The following is a 14,539-nucleotide window of genomic DNA, read 5'->3' on the forward strand; positions in this document are numbered from 1 at the left end:
TGATATATTTTAGCACTTATACTTTTGTCTTAGATAAGTAATAATTGTCAGTAGAATCATTAAAACAAGTTAAGGAATTTAGTTTCATTATAGCACCTCTTGTTAGTCAGGCACATTAATCTAGTATCAGACCTTTTGCATCAGTAGAAAAAATTTATAATTTTGCAATAATGTTATGTCCCTAAGATTGGATAATGATAATCCCTTGTATTTCTATGACAAGACAAAAATACAAAGTAATATTTTCAGTTAGTAATTTCTCATTTTACACAATATATTATCCAGAGGAAAAAAAAAAAAAGCTTTTGCACAATCTGTTCCATGGGGTGTAAATGAATGTGATGAACATTTCCTTAATAAATGAGCCATCATTGTGATTATTTTGGGAAACATTTGCTGTACTTAATGGTATCATCCATCTACGGATTCCTACACTTATCCTGTTTACAAGATGGTTAAAACTTTTATAGAGGAATCATTAATTTCCTTGCAAATGTCACAGACTTTGAATGCTTTGATCATTCTAAGATTTGCCCAACCCCTGTCATCGCTAGTCTCTGATGAGTTCAGGATGATTTGCTCTGTACATCAAAGGCATAAAAGGACCACTCTGAGCCTCAGTCTTTTTGGCTACACTTTTGAAGTCTCCTGAATACACATAAGCCATATTGTTACAGGAGAATGAAAAGTAGAGGACCAGTGTACCTATGGCGGACAATGTGCTTCTGAATTTACATTGTCTTTCATCAATTACATGAGCTGCTTTTGGACTGTCCCAATGGACACTGGTTTTGTTCATACCTATAATAATGCTTGTTAATATTTAAAAAAAAAAAAAAACAAATCTCTCAGATATCCCAGAATAAGATAAAGAGTAAGGTAATTCTATGTTGTCTCTTGCAGTTTAACAAAAAATGTTTAGATGCAAAGTTGATGTTCTACTTGTTGAGAGCGGTGGGGAGAATGGACACTTTACAGAGAGCGAAGTGAAAGTCACAACCTTTGTTTTAGGGTTTGGGGTCAGACTTCTTGCTGTTTCATGTAACTTTTGTGGCTTTCAAATTTAACATTATTTGCGGTTTTGAAAATATACACACACAAAAACTGAGCACATTGATGTTTTTAATGAGACACAGCTTTATTCAATAACAATTCACTTTTCACTTAGAGAACTGTTTTTGCTCTGCAAACTTCTTTCTTTCTTTCTTTCTTTCTTTCTTTCTTTCTTTCTTTCTTTCTTTCTTTCAAAAACATCTTGGCACTTTGTTGTTGAATCGTGACTTTATAGCTTCTACTGTACAGGTAAACATACCAGGTGGTGCTAATGGTAATGCCATGCTATAGAATATCAAGTAGAATAACTTGCAACTGCATTTGTAAAACTTTTATGCATTGAAGACTTTATTTTAGATATTTCTTATCCTACAGGGGGAGAATCATTGTGGAGCTGACTGATCTTTGGAAAATGTCTGTCACTAAAAATAATAGCATAACTTTTTGATCAAAAGAAAGGCAATCAATATCATGAGTCTTAAAAAGAAATCACAAATATTTAAATTAAACTATATGCCTCCTTAAAGACAAGGACAATCTAGATTATCTTGCACACCTCTCCAGGGGTGTGCAAGCTAATCTAGCTTTGCTTTAGCAAAGCAAAATGTTCTGGCATTGGTTAAGACTGGTGTCCAGTTATGGCTACTGAGACCATTCTGACTACACACCTGTCTCTACTGTTACCTTGTCCTCTTCTAACCGTTCCTCCCCACACTTCTGTTGGTCTGTTTATTCACCTGTGAAGTGTTTTCTAAATCATAGATTGTAAATTTCTGTGGTTAGAGACTTGCTTTTTGGTGGTTGTTTGAAAAGTGCACAGTACAGTTAGGCTTTACTCACTCCATGGGGTAGAATTGTGCAAAGACTTCATTATCTGATTCAATGGCCATATGAAATAATCAGGAAAAAGAATTCATTTTCAGTTGACCTGGAACTTTTGTGTGTGTGTGTGTGTGTAAACTTTTGTAAACAAGCTGAAAAGTTTGTGTATATGTATGATATGCATGCATAAATATTTTGGGTTGATTGAAATGTTTTGTTTGATTGAAACAAAATGTTTTGTTCCATTGCTAAGCTTTTAAAAATGTTATTTAAAAAAATGAAGTAAATTTCAAAACAAAAAGTAATTTCAAATTAAAAAAATAAGTGTTTGATTTGTAAAATGTCACAGTGAAACATTTCCATTTTTTCAAAATGTTATAAGGTTTTTTTTTACCGAAACAACCCAGCAAATTTGACACAAATTCTCAAAATGTTTTGGCTGAGCCAAATCTGCATTTTTCATGGAAAAAAGGGTTCAAACAAAAACCTTTGCTCAGCTCCAGTGTAGGGTACTTGGTTCCTATCACAATATAAGTAATAATAGTAATAACTGGAGAAAAACTGTCAAACATTTTCAAGGGAAAGCTGAAAGAAGAAATGTTGACAGCTATGGGCAGTAAATTAAATGTGAGTTTGTAATGAGCAATGGTTGAAAAACTACTGGTTTTGGGTTGCATACTCAGAGGCATCATATCACAGGGAGATCATATCACATCATATCATATCACATCATATCCTTTTCTATTCAGCTCTGGAGAAGTTGGACCTGGGATACTCCATTTAGTTATGAGTACCTCTTAGGGTGTCCAGATGTCTTGATTTTATACGGACAGTCCCAGTATTTGGGACTTTATCTTATAGAGGTGTCTATTACGTCCAGCCCCACCTCTAGCCCCACTCCCTGTCCTGATTTTTTACATTTGCTTTCTGGTCACCCTAGTGCCTCTGACTGGAAAGATGAAGATAAATTAGAGGAAGATGAAGAGCAGCAAAAGTATTGATTAGATCGGGATTGACTGATCTAACAGCCCTTAAATAATGGAAGAAAACATGAAGGTTGGAGGATGTTTTACTGTGTTACAAAGGGTGTTAATTCGAGGTAATTGGACAAAAAGCGAGAAAAATAAATGTGCACTATTAGCTAAAACTTCCTAACGGTATTACACTGTGCAATAATCTGCCAAAGGAAACATCATTTGGGACTTTTAAAATTAGATTAGACAAAGACCTAATTGATCATTATTGTAGTACACAATGACCTCAAGTGAGATTGTGTCCATTGTGCTAGGCACTGTTGTGGAGCTTTCCGGGGTACCTAGGGTTCTGAGGCACCTCGCTACACCTACCCTTAGCATGAGGGAATCTTGTCTGTGCCTGCTCTGGATCAGCTCCTGACTTCACCAACCTCTGGTGATGCAACCACTGCCTTCCAGGCCTAGACAGGCCTTGCTCTCTCTGTACAGGTTAGTGATAGACACACCTGAACCCCGAGCTCTCTGCATGACCCTCTGGAGTGCCCAGCCCCTGGTCCACTGAACACTTTGAGAACTGACAGATTTACTAATCTGAAAGCAATAGCACACAGTAGCTTGCTAATTGAAATTTAAGATTACTACTCCATTTAATACAAAGAACTTAGATATATTTATTGTGAAACAAGAATAAATTTATGCTCAAAGAACAGAGATTTAAGTGATAGAAAGTAAGATTATTGGAAACAAATGGTTACATATAAAACAAAATCATAACATGCTTTCCAGAGCCTAAACTTTACTAACAAGGCATTTCCCTGTCTCCCACAGCATAGCTTACCCCGAGTCCTTTTGCCTACATTTGCAGCTTTTCAGGTTGATTGAGATCTCTTCTCATAAAACTAAGCTCTCTGGCAGCTTGTCCTCACAAATTGAAGAAATAGTTGGGAGTTCATCTGTACCCCAGATACAGTTTTATAGTTTCAAAAGTTCACTATGTGCCCTACTGTTCTTGATTTTATCTCTAGCTCCCATAATCTATTGATTTAGCATTTTGCTCAGGCATAAATCAGTTGTAAATGTGAACCAGACAATACTCAACTTGCATGTGACCAGTGAGAATGAGATAAGTCTCTTCGCCCTGGCTCACCACTTTCGGTGACTTGCCTTAACACACAGATCCAGAGAACATGATTTTTAGTATATATACACAACTCTTCACACATTTTTTTGTACATCCATCTCATTATGGTTATGATGACTAGTGTGACACAGGCTTTCATTAGAGATCTTACATGGCCCTTTTTGGTGAACCCAGAGGATCCCTATACTCCTATGTACCCCTCTGCCAGTTGGCATCAAGAAGTTCTTGGGTTACGACTGTACAAAAACATCGTAAGTGACCATCCCTGTCATGAAGCGCTTATCTAAAAAGACAAAACAGGAAAAGGTTGGGAGGAGAAAATTTCTTCCACCAGAGGTCAAATGGCCCTTTACCAGTTTCCTAGTAGTAGTCTATATACTGTACTCCAATGGACCAAAGTGTGTGCTGCTTGAAAAGACAATTTTCAAAAAGACTGAACATGAATTAGTATGCAGTAGCTCTCTGCAGTGCCAGGAAATGTGCTGGGCACTTCATAATGGAGAATTTATATGACAATTTATTTTCATTGTCAATAATTAGAGGGCTTTCTGCAGCAATTGTTGCTGTAAACTCTACAGGTGATCTGGTAATTTCATGCTCAATACCTACCTCTACCTTTCAGAATCTCTGCATACCCACTAATTTGCCAAACTGTAAAGACTTTGATGTTTTCTTGTGTGGCATTTTGTATCTATGTTTCTACCTGACATTTGACTGCATAAAGGCACAACCCTATCTGTATGTGTTCCTTCCAGGTTCTGTACAGTTTTGTGACTAGCAAATCCAGGCACAGAAGGGCCCACCCCAATTTACTAATAAAGCTCCAGCAGCCAGCTTCACACACTGCAGCAGCTCTGACTGATGTTAAAAGAAGTGCTAGGGTTGTGAGGTCACAGCTTTATGGTGGCCTTAAAGGGGCACACCATTATAACTCCACGAAGACATCCACAGAATTCTCATTACAAAAGTAATGCTATTAACTACAGTTTTCAAAAATATAGAACTTGTGTTCCTAAATCATGTATGAGTTACTCTGGATTTGAGGGGTGTGCATACCCCAAATGTTGATAAAGCTCATTTCAACCATATTATGTGCATTTAGCCACCATGAATTAATAAAACAGAACACTACCTATTTAAGGGTTGATTGGAATAAGCAGAGCTTCTGAAGGCAAGGTTAAATATATTTGCAGGCTTGCAGTCTCTGCTAATCAGAATGGGAGGAGGGGAGAAAAAGAATCAACTATTTGAGACTGAAAGAAAATAAGTGGGTGGGAACCTTGAGTTTTGAGTGCCTTTGGTATAGAAGTTTATTATGACTAAGATTGTTAGGAATGTTTATTGATAAGTAGTTTATTGAAGTTAGGAGAAAAGTGATGACCCAGTAGGGCTCACTATGGTCTATGTGTTTTGTAAAAGTTAGTTATAAAAAGGATTAGATTAATAGAGTATATTTGGGAGTAGTTCTCTGAAGCCATCCTGAGAGATGTTTTTTCCTGACATCTCACTCCCCCAGCAGGGAAGCAACTGGCCATTGCTGAACTGCTGAAACTACTCAATACTGTCCCAAATTGTAGGTAATTTTTTTTTGAGGAGGGTAATTCCTACAGGATAAAAAATGACATGATGTTATGGAAATTATTCCTGCAGAGATTAATTTAGATTGTGAACGTTGCTTTGGGTTGTTTAAAGCAAGACATTTTTTGATTGTTTCCATGATGACTGGATGCATCATTAACCCCTTTATTGTTGACATCCTATGGAGACCTGATATGTAGTCTTAATTATTTTAAGACACTTCTTTGTTATTTAGTTGGTAATTAAAAGTACATTAAAAGATGGCAGTGGAAGACTATTGTTGTTCATTAGCAGAACTAAAAACCTAATCATCTAGTAAGGGGCTAATTTTAATATAATTCTTAAAACAATAAGTACACTACTGTAGAAATTATTTGTGCAGCCTCTATCAGTTAATTAACAAAATCACAAGAGAGAGGGAGCAAGAGAATGATTATTTTCTATTAATCAAACAAAGAACTCAGGAGTAGGAGTCCCAGTCAGATCTCTTAATAATATTCCTTATAACAATGACATGAGCTTGAACTTTAACTGCTGAATAAGACTAAGATTCTAGCAGGGAAGAGAAGGCAACTGTGATTTGAGGAAGGGCAAAGACAAGAACAAAGAGTTCTTTGAGTACTGTCTCTATGAGTGCTCCACTTCTGATACCCCTTGTACCTTTAATCGGAGATTTTTGGTAGTAGTGCCCATTTGGCCTTTGCGTGTGCCTGCTCCAAGGCTACACAGGGCTGTGTGGATGAACTGCTCTCATTCCTTCTCAACCATCTCAGCCTGAGACTGACTGTTAATGTACCTTACTATTCGAAGCTGAAAGCTTAGGTTACTTATCTTTATTATATTATTTGTTTCTTTTTTCTTTTATTTATTTTAAGTGGGTTAGGAGGTACTGATCCCTCTCCCCTTTAAGTGGGGGACTTTCCTCTTCAAAATAACCATTGCCCCAGAGTATGCCAGGTTTTCTGGGGTTCAAGCAATACATCTCTTGCCAGGAGACTATCCTGGTCAGTGACCAGTATTCCCATTGTATCTGCTGCTTGGGAGAGTGTCAGATTCCACAAAAATGCTCCCGCTTTTAAAGACAGGGGTAGGAAGAATCAGGAGATAAAACTGAGGCTCAAAATGATGGAGTGTTTCCTCCATTGGCCTCAGATCCAGGCCAGGACATTCCCCCATTTACCCTGGGACATCAGTCTCTGAGTAGATGCAATGTCCTGTCAGCTTTGGCACATTCACCACGGAGAAGATCCATAGAAAGAGGAGCCATTCTTCACAGGAGTCTTCCTCAACAAAACCTCTCTCCCCATGAAGTAAGACATCTGTGGAGACCTCTCATCCCCTCTGGGTACAGCTGAGGCTCTAGAACACTCTCAGTACTGACCCTGTGTCTGGGATTCCAGGCTTCGCTGAAAACAAGGGCGACAAGCATGCATCAGTACTGAAACCTTCGGTACTACTGAAGCAGGACATTGAAACATGAGAACCAAAGCAGTCTATCTAAGAGAATGGTACCTACAGCTCATTACGTACTGTACATATGAAAGTCGATCACTAAGATGGCCTTAGTTCTGGGAAGACACCTTGCTTCTCATATGGTCTCAGCACCTCCCAAGGCATCCTCATTGGTACCAATTATTTTGGCCAGATGGGACTTGCCAATGATGGAACAGGGCCCATAGAAGTTAAGATTCTGCAGGGACTTGTGTTGGAGGAACTGAAGTCTCCCTTGTTAGTGGGTACTGAAAGATTGTCAATACTGAGATAGGCACAGTCTCTGAGGTGGAATTTGAATGTCTCAGCCCAACATTCCCTTACTCTTCAGACAAGGAAATTTCTTCCTGATACTTTTGAGAGGAGAGAGGAGTTGCATCAAAGACGGGCCCATGTCCTCCTGACTTGGTTCAAGAACAGTAGATACCACCTTCTTAATAGCCATACTAGGCTGCATATTGACAGCAATTTTCCAATGAGCCTAGTCTTTCTTGTAGGGAACTATGGAGGGAGATGCTCCCCTACTCCAACTATCTCTCCTCCACACCCTCAGGCACTAGAGCCCTTTGAGGAGCAGGATGCCAGGGCAGATAAAGAGACTATTCCTCGAATATCTCTTCAACTTCCCCAGATGAGGTGGTTATGCTGCTCACAACGTCTATGGCTGATGACTTCAGACACTTCCAGGAGTTAATGATGTGCATCACAGATTCCTTTCAGATCCCTTTAGAAGTGATCAGCGAGTCACAGCATATGCTTCTGGATATCCTTCAATGGACTTCCTTTACTTGAGTTGTTTTGTTCATTAATGAGGCCCTGTTGCATCTTGCCAAATCCATCTGGCAGCCCCCTTTGATGATGCCATCAGTGTGTAAATGGGCTGATAAGAAAGGACCTTCCCTTTGATGGCATCACACTGTTCGTTGAATCCACTGATGAATCCCTGCATACCTTAAAGCTCTCAGAGCTACACTGAGATCCCTTGGGCGTTTACTTGCCTACAAACAAACAAAAGTTTAGTAGATCCCAAATGGCACAGAGATCCCACCCCATTCTCAAGATTCCAGAGACCTTATGAAGTGCTCAGGAAAAAATCAAGGCTCTAGAGAAAGAGACCATCTTGCTCCCTCTCTGTCTGTTCTCATCATCATTTAAACATAAATTTTGATGGGCTGGTTGAGGGCCTGGAACAAACCGACAAAGCTAAATTGCATCTACACCATTCTACCTACCTCCTGCCTTTTTGAGACCATCTCTTCCACTTTCTAGACATATAGGAGAGAATCTCAACAGAGAAGGGGGTGCTGAAAATTATAAGCACAGGGTACGCTGTCCATTTTATCTCCCCTGCCCTTTCCCGTTCCCCTTCAGGGAACCCTCTCATGAGTACCTGTTAAAGGAATAAGTTCACTCCCTTCTGTGAATAGGAGCCATAGAATCAGTTCCAGTTCAGCACAGAGGGAGAGGTTTTCACTCTAGCTTCTTTCTGTTTCTAAAGAAGAATGTAGGATGAAGTCCGTTATTAGATCAAAGACCTCTAAACAACTTTGTGAAATCAAAATGTTGAGACATTGTTGGCCTGGCTCTACTACTGTGAATGCATTGACTTAGCTAAAGATACACCTTTTGAAAGATTAATATAGATATTCCAAAATAAATTGCTGCATTGATGGAATTTCTTAATAGTACTAAAAATGTCTCAAATATTTATCTTTCCTATGCATGACCCCTTCCAATCTCCTCAACAATGTGATCTATTTTAGTTGTAAATACTAGATTTGTCTCAAGCCATTATGTCTCAGATACTGTGGTATATTTTATTTGTTCTTTATAACTTTCATAGCCAAGTGGTATATCACGCATGTCCTGTATGTAGGTTAAAATCTGAATGTATACGTTTAACTATATTTGTGTAAGTCTTATTATTGGATTACATTTGTGCATTGTTGGTTATGTGCATAAAATATCATGAAAAATGTTACTGGGGAAGAAAAACACTGACTACATTAACCTTGGCGCTGATATAGCACTACTATGAAATCTTTAAAAAACACCTACCAAGCTCCTTTCCCTTTTAATCACAGAGAGTATCTTTATTTTTATTCATGGAAGACATTTAAAAGAAGTGGTTAGTGCTTAGCTTCAAATGGATTTTGTATAAAAATAACAGCCTCAGCCAGTAAAGAAAAAAAAAAGACCAGATGGTAGCCCTATTACAGGATGGAGATAAATGTGGATCTAAAATGAGGAATGTCCCATGTAATGAGGGTCATTTGAGAGGTAGATGGTATGTGCACTTTGTGTCGATGAATAATACATTCATGTAAGTACCATAGTAATCATGATGCATGAGTCCTCTATATAAATTATCAGCAGATCAATTTTACATGGGAGGTGAGTCCTTTAGGTATTTTAATCTATTTAGAATGGGAAATTGAAAACCCTTTTTAATGTTTGAAGTTTACATTTTTTGCTTGAGTGACCTTCCCACATATACACCATTAGCCCTGCCATGGCACAGATAATGCTCTTGATTCCTCCTCTCCGTTCAGCCATTATTGACTCTGCTCTGCAAATGAGTTGAGTCAAATGTTGGTAAGAACACATCCTCCCACCTAGAGGAAATTATGAAAATCTGGCTTCCCTACTGCCATTCATTGTGTGAAAAGTTACACATAGAAATGATGCTAGGGAAAATATTTCTGTAAAAGGACAAATCACAGCACTTCCCCTTGTGTGGCTTTTCACTATTTTTTTTTTTCAAAAGCAAAGAAAAGGAAAATGATGATGCTACCCCTGTTTAGTTTAATTCCTAATCCTGCATAATGGGGCTTGAGGTATAGAGAAACAGAGCCCCTAAATCAGTGAGAAGGAAAAATGCGAATAGTGTCAATGTTGTTCATCATGAGAGACTTGATGCAATGTAAATGCTGCTTAGATCTCAGTTTCTGAGGTGCAGAAATTTAAGTATAAGCTTTTGCTGGTTACTTCTCACACCAGTTTAAATGAATCTCCAGACATTTAGAACCTCCTGGTAACAAAAAATAACTTGCTGTCTCAGAGGGACTGTACCCTGATGCTTCCTGGTGAGAGACTTTGTGCTCTTTCTGCCTCTCTGCTTTTTCAGTCACTTGTAGGAGTGAATGTGTTGCTCTCCAGTAGCTGAGAATATGTTGAGCGAGGGCCAGGGGTGGGGAGAGGCCAGCTACATTTGTGGCAGGGCAGGCCATAGGGACTTGCAAAATAATCTGAGAATTGGGCACAGGGTACACACAGCTGATTTGCCTTCCACCAAAGAGTCAGTATACTCTTTTTGTAGGGGAGAAGCTGTCTCTCTTGCCACAGTCCTCTTCTCCAATTCCGTGTATTGTACTTATGCAGGAGGACTTCCTGAAGCTTGGAAGGTGAGACCCATATCTTAGCAGTATGCTCAAGCCCAGGTCAGGACACAATCCTCTTGGAGATTTTCTTTCTGTCAAAATTATCCAGGAGGGACAGCAATGGTAGTGATATGTAGTGCTCTCTTCTCTCTCACTCTCCCTCCCACTCACACATTTTATATGGTTCCCATAGCTCCAATATTTGGACCTACTGCAGACCCAAAGTGCCAGAACAGTGCATTACAGCTGCCAAGTGCTACTATTCACTTCTGTCCCCTTTAATCTAAAATAGCTGCTGCCCACTGATGCTGTCAGAGGAACTTTATGCAGAACTCAATGAAGATGTCTGTTCAGTACCTTTTTAAGTTAATGGGATTCTTGGATGCATTAAAAAGACAGAGAAGGTAATACCAGGCATGTTATGATATTACCAAGCAACATGCTTCCTTTTTTAGATGTTAGATTGTTTCATGTTGTAAACGATATAGCAGACATTGTAAAAGGTCCATAGAAGGACAACAGAAAATTTAGAAAATGAGAAGATTAAAAAACCCATGCTTATTTATCAAGGCAAGGAAATTAGCTATGAGGGGATTTCACTGAGATATCAAAGTTTATGAAGAATGTATTGAAAAGGAATAGGCCTCCTTTATATATACTCTCAGAATATAGAGGCAAGGAATCCTTAGACAGAATTAATAGCTAGATGATTGTAATAAATCTCATGGGGAAAAACTTCTTCACACAGGGCTTGTTGGATTCACAGTCCTGGGGGACATAATGCAGCTGGTATTTTAAAAAGCCTGAATAATTTCAGGACCAATAACAACACTTGTAGTTATTTATACTAAAATAATGATGATCAAATCGTATGCTTCAGGGCATAAACTGATCATAATAGGAGCCAGGAAAGCATTTTTTCCATTATCTACACAATGGTGTAATTGGCTTAATGCATTGGTGGAAGCGTATTGTCTTTGGATGAAGCAACAAGGAGTAGACTACTGACTGAGGTGGGATGTCATGAGCCAGTGGTCTGATGTGACATGGCAATATTTGTGCTCTGCTTTTATCCCTATATAAGCAGTGCTCTGGGACAGGGGCGGCAGGTTTGTATAATTTTTGGTGGTGCCCAGAAAGGGGTCCAAATCCTGCCTTCCCACATACCTGACTTGTAAGCCTATGTATATATTTTAAAATAATGTAAAAATGTGAGGGCTTTAGGGTGGGGCTGGGGATGAGGGGTTTGGGGTATGGGAGGGGCTCAGGCAGAGGGTGGGGTGAGGGCTCTGGCTGGGGTTGCGGGCTCTGGGGTGGGGCGCGGCCAGGGAGGAGGAGTTTGGGCTGCAGTCAGGCTGTCCCCGCCTGGGGCCAGAGAGGACTCCCTGAAGTCCTCTCCCCCATCCCCCTGGCAGCACACCCACCTTGCACCGCTGTCACTGCACATGCTCCTAGAGCCCCTCTCAGGTCCGGGAAGGCCCCTCGCTTCCCCTGTGGTGGGTGCGGAGGGAGGGGGCTGCCATCACATGTGCGCCTGCTCCCCTGCTGCTGCTGCCCCTCACTGTAGCCTCACTGGGAGTGGAGGATGGTGCTGCCCCTTGCCCAGCATGGGGCAGAAATGGTGACTGTGGGAAGGGGTGCCCCCTGTGCTGATGGAGAGTCCCGCCAGAAAAGGGAAGGGTCCGTCCGTCCGAGGCGGAAGGGCAGGGTCAACCTGGGTCAGCCTGTGCTGGCACTAGAAGGAAGGGGGGGCGCTAGGACCCTGCAACAGCAGTTGATGCTGGGAGCAGGCAGACCACAGAGGGTACAGGCAGGGACGCTTGCGGGAGGTGTGCTGGGGCAGCACACCACAGGGAGGAGGACCTGGCCCCGAAAGTTGGTGGAGCTGGGTCCCTGTCCCCTGAGTATTGTAGGAGCACAGGCACATATAACTCACCACCCCTGTTCTGGGACTCTGATTTCCTAGGCTGGTAATTTAGTGATATTTCTGCTGTCTAATGTCAGAAGGAGTGGATGTATGTCTTGTGTTCAAAATGAGTTAAAACTTGATAGCTTTTGTTTTGTTTGTGAAACCATTGGTAAAATTTCTCTCAACTCTGGCTCCTTCTTGACTACTGTAATCTAATCTCACGTGGGGCATCAGAAGCTCTAAACTCTGTCCTGCTCTGCTGCTTTGGAGAAAACACTTGCTTGACTGCCAGTCAGCAATGATCATCAACACTAAAGAAACATCAAGTGTGCAACAAAATTCAGAGAGAATATTCTCCTGTGCAATTCTCAGAGCTGAACATAAAACATCCACTGTTGATGTAATCAGCTCAGATAAGCACCCCTCCTGCAAAACACTTCTAAAATGGCACTTGCCGACAGAAAACTCTTCCTCTATTTGACATACTATGTGAATTGAAATAATTCCAGGAGAAAGCAGTTTGTGTGTGCTCTCACTCTCATCCAAGAATTCTGTATGTTAGAGAAATAGGGCAGAAGTCAGACTTCAGGCTTTCAAGGACATAAAGTAATGTAGAAGTCCCATTTGTCCACATAGGTAAAACTATTCAGAGTACAAGTGTTGGACTTTTCCTGATATGGATAGAGGTGTAAATAAACAAGTCACTCTGCTTAATTCTCTTTCATTAAATTGTCTAATTATAGCCCAAATGATTTATCATGAATTTAGCAATCATTTTTTATTCAGAAAGTTCCGAAGATCCCAGATCTGCCTCTGTGTTTTATTCTGCATGCAATATCATTCATTTCAGTTTTCAGATCTACCTTTGCTTTTACAAAGTGTAATTCATTAGTACATGACCGACGTCAGTGTTGCATGTGCAGGCTTGTTGCCTAAATAGTTTGGTATACTCAAACTAGAGTAGAACTCCTTTCATCATGCTTCCTACAGGAACCCAGATCCTCTTTACACCTAATTTGACTGTAGTTATTCTTCAAGATGGTTTCTAGAACCATCCAGCTGACTGTGGCCTAATCCCACTTATGATTCTGATGGACAGTTGAACTGTTATGCATCAGTGTAAATGAGCATAAACTCAAAGTCTTGCTGGGGTCTACAGATAGATTCAAAACAGGGTGGAGGGTAAAGACTTAATTAAAGTACAACTATGTTGTAATTGAAGGGCCTGCAAACACCCATTGCCCAGACCAACCCCCCCCCCCACAAAAATACAAAAAAAATTAAAAAGCCCACACTTTCAAAATAAACTTAAAATGGCATGCACAAAGATATTTGTATAGTTTTTAACTCTAACTGATGCTAATCAATTAGTTTAAGCCCAAAATGTGGCCTGATGTTGAAATGTGGCAGTATTCTGGTACAGCCCTTGCAGCATTCTACAGTAATAGTGCAAAATTGTTATAATAACCTATACAGAGAAAGCACAGCAGCTTGCAATACTGTTACTACTGCAAATGGGGCTGTTAACGTTGTTAATGAAGGTTCTGTTTTGGAACATAGTCATGCTTTTGTGTGTGAGGGAGGTTGGAGGGGAGAGGGGGAGGGGAGTGAAGAGCCCCTACTTCTGAGACCCCCACAGGACAGTGCTGGTAATAGGCTGCTGAAGTGAGTCTGGATGCTGGGATCTCCTCACACTGAGCTGTTGTGTGTGTGCGTGACAGTGCATCCCATATTCTTCACAATGATATTATGATACGATTATGACATAATTATGATCCATTTTATGCAAGATAAGTCATGCAAGGTGTCATTACAAAAGTTATGATTTGCTGAATATGATTATCTTGTATGTATCTTGTACTATCTTGTATCTTGTATATGATTATTTGTATCCATGTATCATTTATGTATCTTAAGATATAAATACTGACTATGTATCTGTATTTACAGTTGTACTTACACCTGGGTAACTCCCACTAGACAAGATGCTTTCAGTCTAGATCAGGGATCGGCAACCTTTGGCATGCAGCCCATCAGGGAAAGCTGCTGGCAGGCCAGGACGGTTTGTTTACCTGCAGCGTCCGCAGGTTCGGCTGATCACAGCTCCCACTGGCCTAACCGCGGCCAGTAGGAGCTGCGATGGGCCGAACCTGTGGACGCTGCAGGTAAACAAACTGTCCCGGCCCACCAG

At 40.3% G+C, this 14,539-nt stretch overlaps 2 long non-coding RNA genes across 3 annotated transcripts in view; one reads left to right on the forward strand and one right to left on the reverse strand.

The window, feature by feature from the left end:
• The window catches only part of LOC142072969 (uncharacterized), a 528,710-nt gene that overhangs the window by 231,850 nt on the left and 282,321 nt on the right, over positions 1-14,539 (forward strand). The gene's annotated exons all lie outside the window — the stretch shown is intronic.
• The window catches only part of LOC125641833 (uncharacterized), a 54,979-nt gene that overhangs the window by 17,900 nt on the left and 22,540 nt on the right, over positions 1-14,539 (reverse strand). The gene's annotated exons all lie outside the window — the stretch shown is intronic.

Source organism: Caretta caretta, chromosome 8 (assembly GCF_965140235.1).
Source record: "Caretta caretta isolate rCarCar2 chromosome 8, rCarCar1.hap1, whole genome shotgun sequence".
NCBI lineage: Eukaryota > Metazoa > Chordata > Testudines > Cheloniidae > Caretta > Caretta caretta.